The following is a 12,850-nucleotide window of genomic DNA, read 5'->3' as shown; positions in this document are numbered from 1 at the left end:
ATTTAAACACAACAAGAACAAAAGAATAGTAACTGGGCTACAGTCCGCCACAAACACACGGTGAGCAGTAAGCTCCAAGCAGACAGAACAAAAGCAAGTGTCAGGCCTGCACGGGGTTTTAGACTTAGTGGCCCTCCAAAATAAAAGTACAAAACAAAACAAAACCACTCTTCAACTAGTCTAAATCCCCCCTCCCTTTCTTTACCTATTCTTACCTGTTTTTCGAAAAAGAATAAATAAATACCTGACTTAACTTACCTACTCTGTATCACCTGCATGAACAAATTACAAACAAAGTGCACACAACAGGAGGTACCACAACACACACAACAAAGTAGTCGAAGTAGACTCTACGTTCAGAATTTTACAAAGACAATTTAAGTCACAATGGTTCGAACAAGTTGAAGTCTGATCAAGTTAAATCACAGATCACCTCGCACCAACACAAGAGCAGCTCTTTTATGGACCAGCAGCAATGAGGCTCCACCAAACTCCACTGACGAGCCGATTGTCCACACCTGCAGCAGGAGGAGACGGAGGCGGGGCGCAGAGGGAGTTCCCAGACACCTTCCATGACTTCACGGGGATCCCTCTCATCAGGAGACAAGCAGCACAGAAGAAAACACACACGCTATGCCCCACAACAAACTCAGAACGCCGCCAGCCGTAACAGTGTGTGTATCAGAGGCCACTCAGCATCTCCCTCTTCTGTGGAGGTCAAAGGCTGTGTAGGCAGGACATGACAAAGGGCGGAGCTTGTAGTTTACAGGCTCCTCCTCCAGTGGGACGGGCTTCTGTCTCAGGTGGTCAGAGGTCATGAAGAAGAGTAGCGAGGGTCCTTCTGCTGCCTTGTTGCTCTGACAGGGGGGCGGGAGCCTTTGCTGCAGCACCTGACTGATTAGCTCGTCCTCCCGCACGTTGACCAATGAAGTGAAGAGAAGCTGAGAGCGAGAGACATTCACTTTTACAGACACAGATAGAAAGAAGAGAAAGTAGAAACTTAAACAAGGTTGTGAAATAGAACACGTATATGGGCCTACTTCAGTGTAAGTTGAAAATGAAATCTAAACACCGAATGTAAATACAAACACAAAACAAAATTAAAGCTGCAAGCAGTGATGATCCGGCCCTCCTGCCTTCACGTATGTTGGGGTACATGCATGTTCATAACCATGGGACACCGTTGACATGTTATGTTATTTATTATAGTTGATTCGTTAAATAGTTGCGTGACATTGTGTGTGTGTGTGTGTGTGTGTGTGTTACCTTCAGTAGTGGTGTTGGTGTTCTGGTGTTGATCAGGGTGTTGGTCCTCCCTGACCGCTGTAGAGTCTCCTGAATGGTCTTCTGGGAGTTAAACTCTGCCCCCTGCAGGACAACAGTGAGGTTACCATGGGAATCAGCGGTTAAAGGAAAACACCACCGCATTTCCATACTGAACTATGTTCTGCTCTGATGTTAGACGAAGTGATACATACCTCCCTCTCCTCTGTGCGTGCACTCAATGGCTCTTGCGCGCACTCCGCGCAGCGCTAATTTGCTAGCATGTAGCTTGTCCCAGTATACCTTAGGATCCAAAGGGGGGTGAAGTTAGAAGCGACCAAGCACTTCCACGTTGTCCCTATTTAAATACGGTTACGTGAGTAGTTACACGACCCAAGTTTGGTTACACAAAATGAAACATGCCAATTTTTCTAAGCGGATAACAAGGATAACTATATAGTATGGCGGAATAACAACTGGAAGCACTTCGACGTCGGCGCAGTAATATCATCACTCAAAACATGACGGGACTATATACCTTCTGCTTGTTTTCACAACCCTGTACGATGCACGTTATAACCATGATGTTTGATTGTTCACAAACTATCTTACTACAACCTGATGCTTCCTCAACTGTGCACAAACTACTACAGGTAGTGCAGGCGACGGCGTGCAGGTCACGTAGGTTCTATTGACGGAAGTAAGAGGGGGAGCGGAGTGATGATATTACTGCGCCGACGTCGAAGTGCTTCCAGTTGTTATTCCGCCATACTATATAGTTATCCTTGTTATCCGCTTAGAAAAATTAGCATGTTTCATTTTGTGTAACCAAACTTGGGTCGTGTAACTACTCACGTAACCGTATTTAAATAGGGACAACGTGGAAGTGCTTGGTCGCTTCTAACTTCACCCCCCTTTGGATCCTAAGGACAAGCTACATGCTAGCAAATTAGCGCTGCGCGGAGTGCGCGCAAGAGCCATTGAGTGCACGCACAGAGGAGAGGGAGGTATGTATCACCTCGTCTAACATCAGAGCAGAACATAGTTCAGTATGGAAATGCGGTGGTGTTTTCCTTTAATGAGAGCTCCGTGGTGATTTATGGATTACTGAATACTGATAAACATTGTGAACCTGCAGTGACAGAAGCTCTGCTTTGAGAGCCAGAGTAGTATTTAGCCCCGCCCTCTCCAGAAAGCCTGGATGTTGATTGAATACTCCAGAGGGGGGCTCCACCAATAGTCTGGGGGCTACAGCAAGTAGAAAGGAAGAAAAAAAAAAAAAGATTGATAAGTAACCCCACAGTCTGACTGTTGAGAACATAGATATAAATACAACTACAAAGGTGCGTAACTGTGACGTAAAGCGTTTATTTAGGTTTCAAGTCTATTTTCAACACGGAAATATGAGGTTGATGCCGATTTAAAAGGCACAGAATACCTCAGTCTCAATGCAGTTAGCTGTGTGTGAAGCTCCATGAGCTGTTAGCGATAACCAAACACAGCATCCAAAACAATAAATGTGAGCAAACTGTATACACATACAGTCTGATTTTGCCCCATTGAGTCTCCTGTGGGGATCCGCTGTGTCATCACTAGTGGCTGCTGGTTTTCTATAAGAAGGTTGTTGAGGTTTGAAACCAGTCTTTGCTGCATATCACCCCCTTTTGGGTTCATTCAGCTGTCGTAAACCAGCTTACGTGTGTCTAACTAGATCCAGTGGATCCAGCTTTGTGAAATCCACAGAGCACCTCTGGATGATGTCATGAACTCAGACAGGACGTGGTCTGGTTTCCTGGTGGATCTGGGACTGCAACATGTACAAAGCAGCACTAGTGCTGATTTCAGCCTCACCTCCTCTCCAGCACGTCTAGTGTGAGTGACGCTTATGAAAACAAATTATCCTGTGGTCAAACTCGCACAAGTAACTTGAGGAGAAAATCTGCTTGACGTTTGGTGATAACACACCTTTAGGTTCTCCATGTGAGCACATGGAGGTCCTGGAACAGAGCCATACCACCAAGATATGATTATTGCAATATATTACTGCAAAGGGAAAATTCAACACTTTCTACCAGATGTAAAATATTACCCTCAGTTAGCCCCCCCCCACCACCCCATCCCATTTAACTGTCACAAAGTGGTTACCATGGTGAGATCTTCTGTTCCTCCAGCTGCCTCTGATTGGCAGCTGAAATGGGGTGTGTCTGCTCTGCTCTGCTGTTACCGTGACTACTACCGGCTCTTTAAAACGCACCTGCAAGAAACGGAACACAGAATGATGCCATCACACCATCCCACTACAAGATGGTGTTGTCACTCAGGGCATCCCTGTGACCTTTTTTACATCAATGCAATGCTTTTCTTGGTGGGGACCAGCATTTTGGTCCCCACCAAAATTTTGGTGCCCACACTGTGAGTGTGCTGTCCGACGGTGGTTCCCACCAAGTAACATAGACACACACACACACACACACACACACACACACACACACACACACACACACACACACACACACACACACACACTAACACGAACAATCACTTCCGTTTCTGAAACATATCACTTCCAAAAAAAGCAGCAGTCCACAGCACTCTCTGGTGGACAGTACAACAGTGACTTTATAAATTAACCGGTAGTGTAACCTAAAATACCTGGATCATAATCTCCAATTACAGAGACAGTTGGCTTTGTAGAAATGTGCCAAATAATAAAAACGTTAGCTGCAACTCCAACAAAGCCTAAAATAACTCTTTGAACATCCACTTATTTCAATTAATTACTAACTTGTTATAATTTGCCACATTGTCATTGTCACAGCTCTCAACAGTATGTCGGGAAAGTAAAGGGTTCCGGCAAGAAACGAATTGCTTTGGCCAGGAATCGATCCCGGGTCAACTGCTGGGAAGGCAGATATGCTAACCACTATACCACCAACACCTCATAACAGTATCCTGAATAACGATATTTTTGGCATAAATTCGGTCTGTGATAGACTAGCATCCTGTCCAGGTGTGCCCAATGACAGCTGGGATCGGCTCCAGTCCCCCGCGACCCTGAATACAGGATAAAACACATCAACTATGTTATTTTAGTTAGCTACTGAATAAAGCTACTTAATGGGGACATAAAAAGACATAAAACAGTGTATGTTTTATTAAAACATGATACAGTTTAGACATGATTGAAGCGTTTATTTAGTTTGTCACCACAGTGTCACATGAGATGGACTGATTAAAACTTTCAGTTTGGCCTGTGACAAGGAATCACAGAACTGGATTTTTAGATTTTACATGTAGCTTTTTGTTTTCGGATAAACAGTGAATATATCAATTATGTAAAGTTCATTATCAACAAGTTTTAATCTTTGTATCAGTGGCCCAGTCATCGGTCACTGGGCCTACAGCACAAACACTGCTGTTTTTCCAGTAGAAACCATGGCGACAGCAGAGAGTCCTCCCCTGATGCAGCGCATGAGTGCTAATTGGCCTCTTAATGAAGGTGGTTCGAGCCTCCAGAGTGTCCAAGTGTCCACAGATGTCTCTTGGGTCTGGCCTTGTGTTGTTGTGCCACTGGGCTTATTACTCTAATGCTATAATAAACATGATGAAATCACACATCAGAGTCCCACCACGTATCAAACCGGAGCATGAACACGGACCATAAATATATGGAAGCTTTAACTGCCAATGTGTAACCGCTGTGGGACTGGTTGTTTTTAATGCCTGATAGGTTCCTTAAGTTCTGGTAGGCATTCAGATGTTTCCAAAAAGTTAGGTTCTTGAAGACACGTTGGGCCCTAGTTTCATGGTGCAGCGAAGGGTGGCGCAGGGTGGCGGAGCCGGCACAATACAAGTTTCGACCAGCACAGCCTTGCGCACGGTCAGTTTGGCAGTTTGGTGGATCGCCTGCGCTATGTGTGGCGGCGCAGCAGGGGGAGGCGTCACATATTCAGCTTGGCGCAGCGGAAGTTTCGTGGCAAGCCTCGTGGAAGCCTCGCCAAACTGCGGCCCCCAGCTCCAACCAGCTCCAACCTGGTTAACAGTGCGCACACGTCATCAAGACCTCACAGGCAGGTTTCCACAGTTCCAGGCACATTTAAATGCAATAAATAATCACATCAAACACTATTTAATGCAACTAATTGAATCAACACGTGAATTTATATCTACATAGATTGTCCCGTCACATCTGACCCCAGATCAAAGGCGTAACGGAAACTCAGCCTGACTGAATTAACACTGCTGAAACTTCGACCTCCCGGACCAAAACATCAGTTTCATCCTGGGAAAAGTCTGGCCGTCTGGCGCTGCTGCTGCTGCTGCTTTCTTCTGTCCAGCGCCGCCACTAGCCATTTTGGTGCCCTAAGCAGAATTCCTTTATGATATCCCCCCTACCCGAAAAACAGTGATTTAGGGGCGCGCAGGTGTCAGAGTGGTTAGAGCACATGCCACGTATGTTACACATAGGCATTCGCCGCAGACCTCGGTTCGAATCCCGTCCGAAGGTCTTTTGATGCATGTCACACCTCCCTCTCTCTCTCTCTCCTGTTTTTCATATCTATCCACTGCTAATGAAATGTGTCTATGCCTGAAAAAATCTTGAAAAAAATACAGCAGCTCGTGCCTGGTCTCGCAGCCTGTTGTCCGTGTCCATGGAGAAACGCGCAACTTTGCCGCGTGTTGGAACCAGAGTTGGGGCTGCAGCCGTTCTGGTGTTGGACGGGGAATCCGGTGCAGCTGTGGAGCGCAGATGATGAAGACGGTGATGATGATGATGAATGGCCCGGCGGGCTCGTGCAGGCACCGGGTTCTCGCCACCATTATGTCTACTACTGTGCGCCCTGACCAGGCCTGGACTGGGACAAAAATTCGGCCCTGGACTTTTTGGTCCAGACTGGCCCACCACAATCCGCGCGCAGATACTGTGCCAACTCGGCCCATTGTACTGTACATATAATCACACAAGCCTTAATAACACTACTATACTGAATAATATCCCTTTATATTCTGGAGCCTTGAATAAAATAAATGATGACTACACAGTATGTTGCTCATTTGCTCTTAAGAAGGATATTGGAGAAAGGATTTAAGATTCAAGAGTGTTGTTTATTTAACTCACTCATATGTGGTGAAACTGATCATGGCATTGGCAGGCTGATAGCAAGATACTGTGGTCAAACCACACCACATTGCAACATGTGAGTTTTAAGCTTGTAGATCTGCAAATGTGTGGCATGCTTTGATGAAAATATAAAATAGTGGTTAATAAAAGCAACACACCACACATTATGCAGAGATCTATTATGTCAAGTAAAGTTCATAGACAACGGTTCTGAACATTTAGTGAATGAGTGTTTATCCGCATGTTATCTAGCACACACACCTGCTATCACCACCACCAATCTCCTCCTCCTCCTGTACCATGGCAGCGGGAGCCTCACTTTCACTGTCCGCCTGCGACACCTGCCTAGAGGGACCCGCCGCAGCCGGCCGGAGAGCATTTTTCCCTCAGTTTTTCTGCACCGCCTTTTCGTTTTTTTCTCCATTTTCGCTTTGTTTTTCGTGTTTCTCTTCTCTCTCATAATGATTGCTCATCATTAAAGGTGATTGGACGAGGGGGGGGGGGGGGGGGGATGGGGGGGGGGGGGGGGATGGGTGGGACTACTGGGCCTCTGTAGCCTATCATAGGGCCACTGGGCAAGGTTTTCTCTAGACAGACAAGCCACTGGGACTCCAATGTGTCTGTGGGCTGCAGCTGAGCTCTGTGGGCTGGTGCATGTCTCTCTCTGGGCTGCAGCAAAAAAAAAAAAAAAAAAAAAGGCAGCCACTGCCGGCCCATTACTGACCGGCCCACCGGGTAAAGTCCCGGTACTCTATATCCAAATGAAATGAAAATACAGCATTTCAGTACGAGCAAAACAGAATCTCATTACACAAATCATCTTAGTCATTAACATATCATGTCATACAGTCGTAAACGTACCAACGGTGCTGTCTAGAGCCAACTTAAACCGGTGAAGAAGGAGTTGAGAAGATGAGTGCGGTGCACCATGTTTTCCAATCGAGTGTGTAATGGAGCCCATAGCGTCTTCGACGCATTTCGAACACTACACAAATTTCGCCGCTAGGTGGTGTCAGAGGACCATGAATAAACATAAAAACTGAATTTCACAGGGGAAAACATGCATGTAACAGAACAAGAGGACTAACTCAAACTTTAGGGGCCTAGTTACAAATTCAACATCCAGAGTCAACAGTATTCTTACCGACGTGTGAATTTGTGAGGACAAACACTCTTTTCATTCTAGCTGTTTCACATGTAAATAAAACATATTATACTGTTGTATCTGTTAGAACAATAATTGAAAATCCCCTGCTTTTAACATTAAACCTAATATAAAGGGCTTGTGTACATGCTGTTATACTGATGAGAGGGGGGAAAACATCTCTTGACTCCACCTGAATGCAGAAATAGAAAGAGGGGGAGAGGGACATCTGGAATCACCGTACTGTGGCTCCACCTGCTCCGCTGTGAGGCTTCTCATCATTGACTGTTCTCCGTTCCATCTCGGCATGGCTGTGCCTGCCACCATGGACCAACGTTGTAATGTGCATTCATGACGGATACACCATGGAGTAAATGTAACCGGGTCAAGCTAGTGTGTTGAATCAAATGTATATAATTACACCAAAATCTGTTACTGCCTGACAAGAAAATGCCTCCAAATCCAGTGTAGACTGTGTGTGTAGCTTGGAGCTCCTCCTTTAATTTCTTCTTCGGTGGTCTACTATAAATGCTTCCTGGGTTCTCCACCTCTGCCCTTCGTACAATTCTCCTGTGGGAGAGGTGGGTGTCATTGTTTCATTCAGTTTATAATCATAAACCATCCTAATGTTTCCCTTTCCCTCAATGTTATTTTTATGTCTGTTCCTGTCTACTAATGTGTACATGTCAACAGAGTAGTATTTAAAAGTAGTAGTTTTAACAGTTGAAAGCCGCTAGCTTAAAGTCATGACAAACCGAACTAACTTCCGGGTTTGTCGATATCTTTATTTTATTTGTAAAGATATCGAGCTCGAGTGGACAGTACGAGTTACATGGAGGTTCTGCTTGTTATTCTTTCTGTAAGGTATGTTTTGTAGTAGTTCCAAAAGCTAAAGACACTGACATTCATCTATGCCGTGCACAGCAGAACGTACCAGTTCAAAAGACTCATATTCGGGGTGTCATCTGCGAGTGAGCAGTACCAACACAAAGTGGTGACGGCGCTGGCTGGCATCGAGGGAGTAGCCAACATATCAGACGATATCATCGCCCATGCGCCCGACCGTGAGACACACGACAAACGATTACATGCCGTACTGGACTAGAGAAATGCGGCCTAACATTATATGGTGAGAAGTGTCAGTTTGAGATGGACAAACTAGTGTTCATGGGCATATTACTATCAGAGAAGGGAAAAGGGCCAACAAGCGAGAGAGTGAGAGCACTGGTTGAGGCACGCAAGCCAGAGAACGCATCAGAGGTCGGCAGTTTCCTGGGTTTGGCTGGGTATAGTAGCAGATTCATACCCCAGTTCGCTGCCATCTCAGAGACGCTGCGGAGACTGACCAAGAAAGATGTGCCATTTGTCTTGGGTCCAGAACAGAAAGTGGCATTCGAGTCACTCAAGAAGAAATTAGCCGAGGCGGGTACACTGGCATACTTTGACAAAGATGCCCCCACCAAAGTGATAGCTGATGCAGGGCCGGTGGGCATAGGGGCAGTTCTGATACAGGAGCAGCGAGGAGCTATGGTGCCTGGCACGTGAGCAGGAGCCTAACAGACTGCGAAAAGAGATTTTCTCAAACGGAGCGCGTGGCCCTGGCACTAGTTTGGGCATGTGAACGCCTACACCCGTACATATATGGCAAGAGGTTCGACCTGGTAACAGATCATAAGGCCCTGGAGGTGATCTACAGCCCCAGACAAAGCCATGTGCCCGGATCGAGCGTTGGGTTTCTACTACTTTCAAGTAGTACACATAGCCGGAAAGTACAACATTGCTGATCCTCTGTCTCGTCTCCTGGGGGACACGGCGAGGAAGACGACACCCACACCCGCACACGGAGCGGAGGAATATGTGCGCTTCGTGGCGGTGCAACGGTGATGCCCAGGGCGCTAGGGAGGTAGAAAGAGCCTCCGCAGAGGATGAAGAACTGTCTGAGGTGAGAAAAGCGATACAGACGGGCCGATTTGAAAAGTGCTCAGCTTATGCCTGTATCGCAAACAAACTGTATACCATTGGGAAGTTAGTGCTGAGAGAGACAGGATTGTCCTACCACAAGCCCTACAGAATAGAGCTCTAGCCTTAGCTCACGAAGGACACTTGTAGGGACATACACGCATTGTAGGGACAAAACAACATTTGAGGGTGACCACACCTTCCCCAACTAGTGGCACAGCCCGATGTACCAGAGCCATTGTGTCCCACAGCTCTCCCTGATGGACCATGGCAGGACATTGCCACAGACTTGTTAGGTCCATTGCCAACAGGACATTCTATCCTGGTAGTTGTAGACAATCGCTCAGGGGTCATCCCCATGCTGACCTCTTACAGTACAGACAGAGCGACCTCGCAGAGAAGTGAAAATGCCCCAGAGATTCTCAATCTTTGTTATGAAGTGAATGTATTATAGGAATGCATATGTTCATGTGTATGTTCAATGAAGATTAATGCACAATGCTAGAGGGCATAAATGTTTGTTTGAAAAGAAACAAAGGTTTATTCTGAAAGAGAATATGTTAATGATGGTTATATTCATATATGTCAAGGGGACTTTAGAGTTCTAATCCAAGTAAGGGGGGGATGTCGTGTGCTGATGACGTCAGTAGGTCAACGTTGTAATGTGCATTCATGATAGATACACCATGGAGTAAAGTACAGTGAAACTTGGCTGTCAGTGTGTGCATGATTTAATTAGTTTTACTTGCATAACATGCAGTTAAAAGTGTAACACTACTGTTAATACTACTACTACTACTGTTAATAAATGGCCTCATTTATAAATGGTAAATGGCATCATTTATATAGCGCTTTTCTCCAAAGCGCTTTACAGGAATGACTGACATTCACCCATTCACACACACATTCATACACTGACGGCGGAGTCAACCACGCAGGGCGACAGCCAGCTCGTCAGGAGCAATAAGGGTGAGGTGTCTTGCTCAGGGACACCAGGCACTCAGCTAGGAGGAGCCGGGGATCGAACCGGCAATCTTGCGGTTGCCAGCCAACCCGCTCTCCCTCCTGAGCTTAACCCCCCCTGTTTATACCACTAATACTAATACTACTACCAAACACCAAATGCAGATGGAACCAAAGGGCCTGGTCTGCTCCAGATTTCTGCCTAAAAGTCTGTTAAGGCAGTTTTCTCTCCACTATGCGTGCTGTAACGCTTGCTCCTGGTGATGCTGGGACTTTAAAAATGTATTGACTCTGAAAATCATGACGTGTTCTAGTCCGATGTGTAAAGTGTCCTGAGATAACTTCTGTTTTGAAATGACAATATAAATACAAAAAAATATTTTTTTTATTAATTAATCTTTTTTTAAAGTTTTAATCTTTGGATCAGTGACCCAGTCATCGGTCAGTGGGCCTACAGCACAAACACTGCTGTTTTTCCAGTAGAAACCATGGCGACAGCAGAGAGTCCTCCCCTGATGCAGCGCATGAGTGCTAATTGGCCTGTTAATGAAGGTGGTTCGAGCCTCCAGAGTGTCCAAGTGTCCACAGATGTCTCTCGGGTCTGGCCTTGTGTTGTTGTGCCACTGGGTTTATTACTGTCTAACGCTATAATAAACATGATGAAATCACACATCAGAGTCCCACCGTGTATCAAACCGGAGCACGAATAAGGACCATAAATATATGGAAGCTTTAACTGCTAATGTGTAACCGCTGTGGGACTGGTTGTTTTTAATGCTTGATAGGTGGCGTTTGAGCTATGGTAGGGTTCTGGTAGGAGTTCAGATGTTTCCGTAAAGTTTGGTTCTGGAAGACACAACGTCTGAATTACTCTACAGGTCACCCTTTAACCACAAGTTTGGTGGCTCAATCCCCAGTTCCAGTTCTTGAAGACACAACGTCGTCCTGCTGAATTGACTCTGTGGGTCGCCCTTTAACCACAACATCCCTAGCTCCTACTGTCCAGGTGTCCTTTGGCAACACAATGATCCCTGAGTGTCTCTCCGGTGTTTCACAGCAGCTCACTGCTCCTTATGGTTAGATGCACAGGTCAGAGTTCACGTATGTACCTAAATGAATCAAATTCACATTAAACCAATCTAACAGACTACAGAGGACTAACCTTTGGAGCCTAGTTGCACAATTGAGAAAAACTAATTCAAAATCCATGGTCAATACAGTGAAAAGGAGATTCATAACACTCCCCTAGACCTCTGCTGTGATCCGAAAAGTTTGACTTAACGTGTCATGGAGCAACGAATAGTTCCAAACATTGGATAGTTCCAGCATTGAACCCCATTCATTGTGATATATGCCTGCTGTGGGTTGAGTTGAGTACCAATTGAGCATTGTGTCAACGCCACAGCCTACCTGAGTATTGTTGCTGACCATGTCCATCCCTTTATGACCACAGTGTACCCATCTTCTGATGGCTACTTCCAGCAGGATAACGCGCCATGTCATAAAGCGTGAATCATCTCAGACTGGTTTCTTGAACATGACAATGAGTTCACTGTACTCAAATGGCCTCCATAGTCACCAGATCTCAATCCAATAGAGCACCTTTGGGATGTGGTGGAACGGGAGATTCGCATCATGGATGTGCAGCCGACAAATCTGCAGCAACTGCATGATGCTATCATGTCAATATGGACCAAACTCTCTGAGGAATGTTTCCAGTACCTTGTTGAATCTATGCCACGAAGGATTAAGGCACTTCTGAAGGCAAAAGGGGGTCCAACCCGGTACTAGCAAGGTGTACCTAATAAAGTGGCCGGTGAGTGTATATACCCAACCCAAAATAGATGGAGAAGAGATGGAAGCTTTTTTAAAACTCATAAAATTACCCAAAGTGAGCGACGAACAAAATAGATTCCTAATAGGTAAAATTACAGAAGAAGAAATTAAAAAGGCAATATCCCATTCAAAGATAAACAAAGCACCACGGCCAGATGGATTTCCGGCAGAGTGGTACAAAGAGATGAAGGACTTACTCACCCCTAGAATCAAAACTACATACAACCATGTGCTCAAAACTGGCATTGTTCCTCTCTCCTGGAAAGAAGCAGTGATCTCTGTGATACCAAAAGAGGGTAAAGACAAGTTAGTCTGTGGAAGCTATCGGCCAATACGTGTTTTAAACCAAGACTATAAAATCTTTTTGGCACATTTTGGCAAAAAGAATGGAAAATATTCTCCCTCAGATAATAAGTCTAGACCAAACAGGCTTTATCCAGCAAAGACAGACACAAGATAGTATTCGCCGAACACTACATGTGATTGAGGAAATAAACAAAAATAAACTCCAGGCAGTAATGTTAAGCCTTGACGCCGAGAAGGCTTTTGATCCGTTAATTGGG

General features: G+C 45.5%; 1 pseudogene across 1 annotated transcript; it reads right to left on the bottom strand.

Annotated features, from left to right (window-relative positions):
• Positions 1–678: 678 nt before the first annotated feature.
• LOC311020434 (protein phosphatase 1 regulatory subunit 35-like) lies at positions 679–7,830 on the bottom strand (annotated as a pseudogene). Its single transcript has 5 exons — positions 7,774–7,830; positions 3,409–3,517; positions 2,396–2,511; positions 1,267–1,368; positions 679–961 (listed from the first exon to the last, which is right to left on the bottom strand). The product of its transcript is annotated as a protein phosphatase 1 regulatory subunit 35-like (transcript).
• Positions 7,831–12,850: the final 5,020 nt, after the last annotated feature.

The sequence above is a fragment of the Eutrigla gurnardus genome (genome assembly GCF_963514095.1).
Source record: "Eutrigla gurnardus genome assembly, chromosome: 10".
Classification (NCBI taxonomy): Eukaryota; Metazoa; Chordata; class Actinopteri; order Perciformes; family Triglidae; genus Eutrigla; species Eutrigla gurnardus.
Note: the sequence above shows the minus strand (reverse complement) of the source record. Positions and strands in the feature narration are given on the sequence as shown.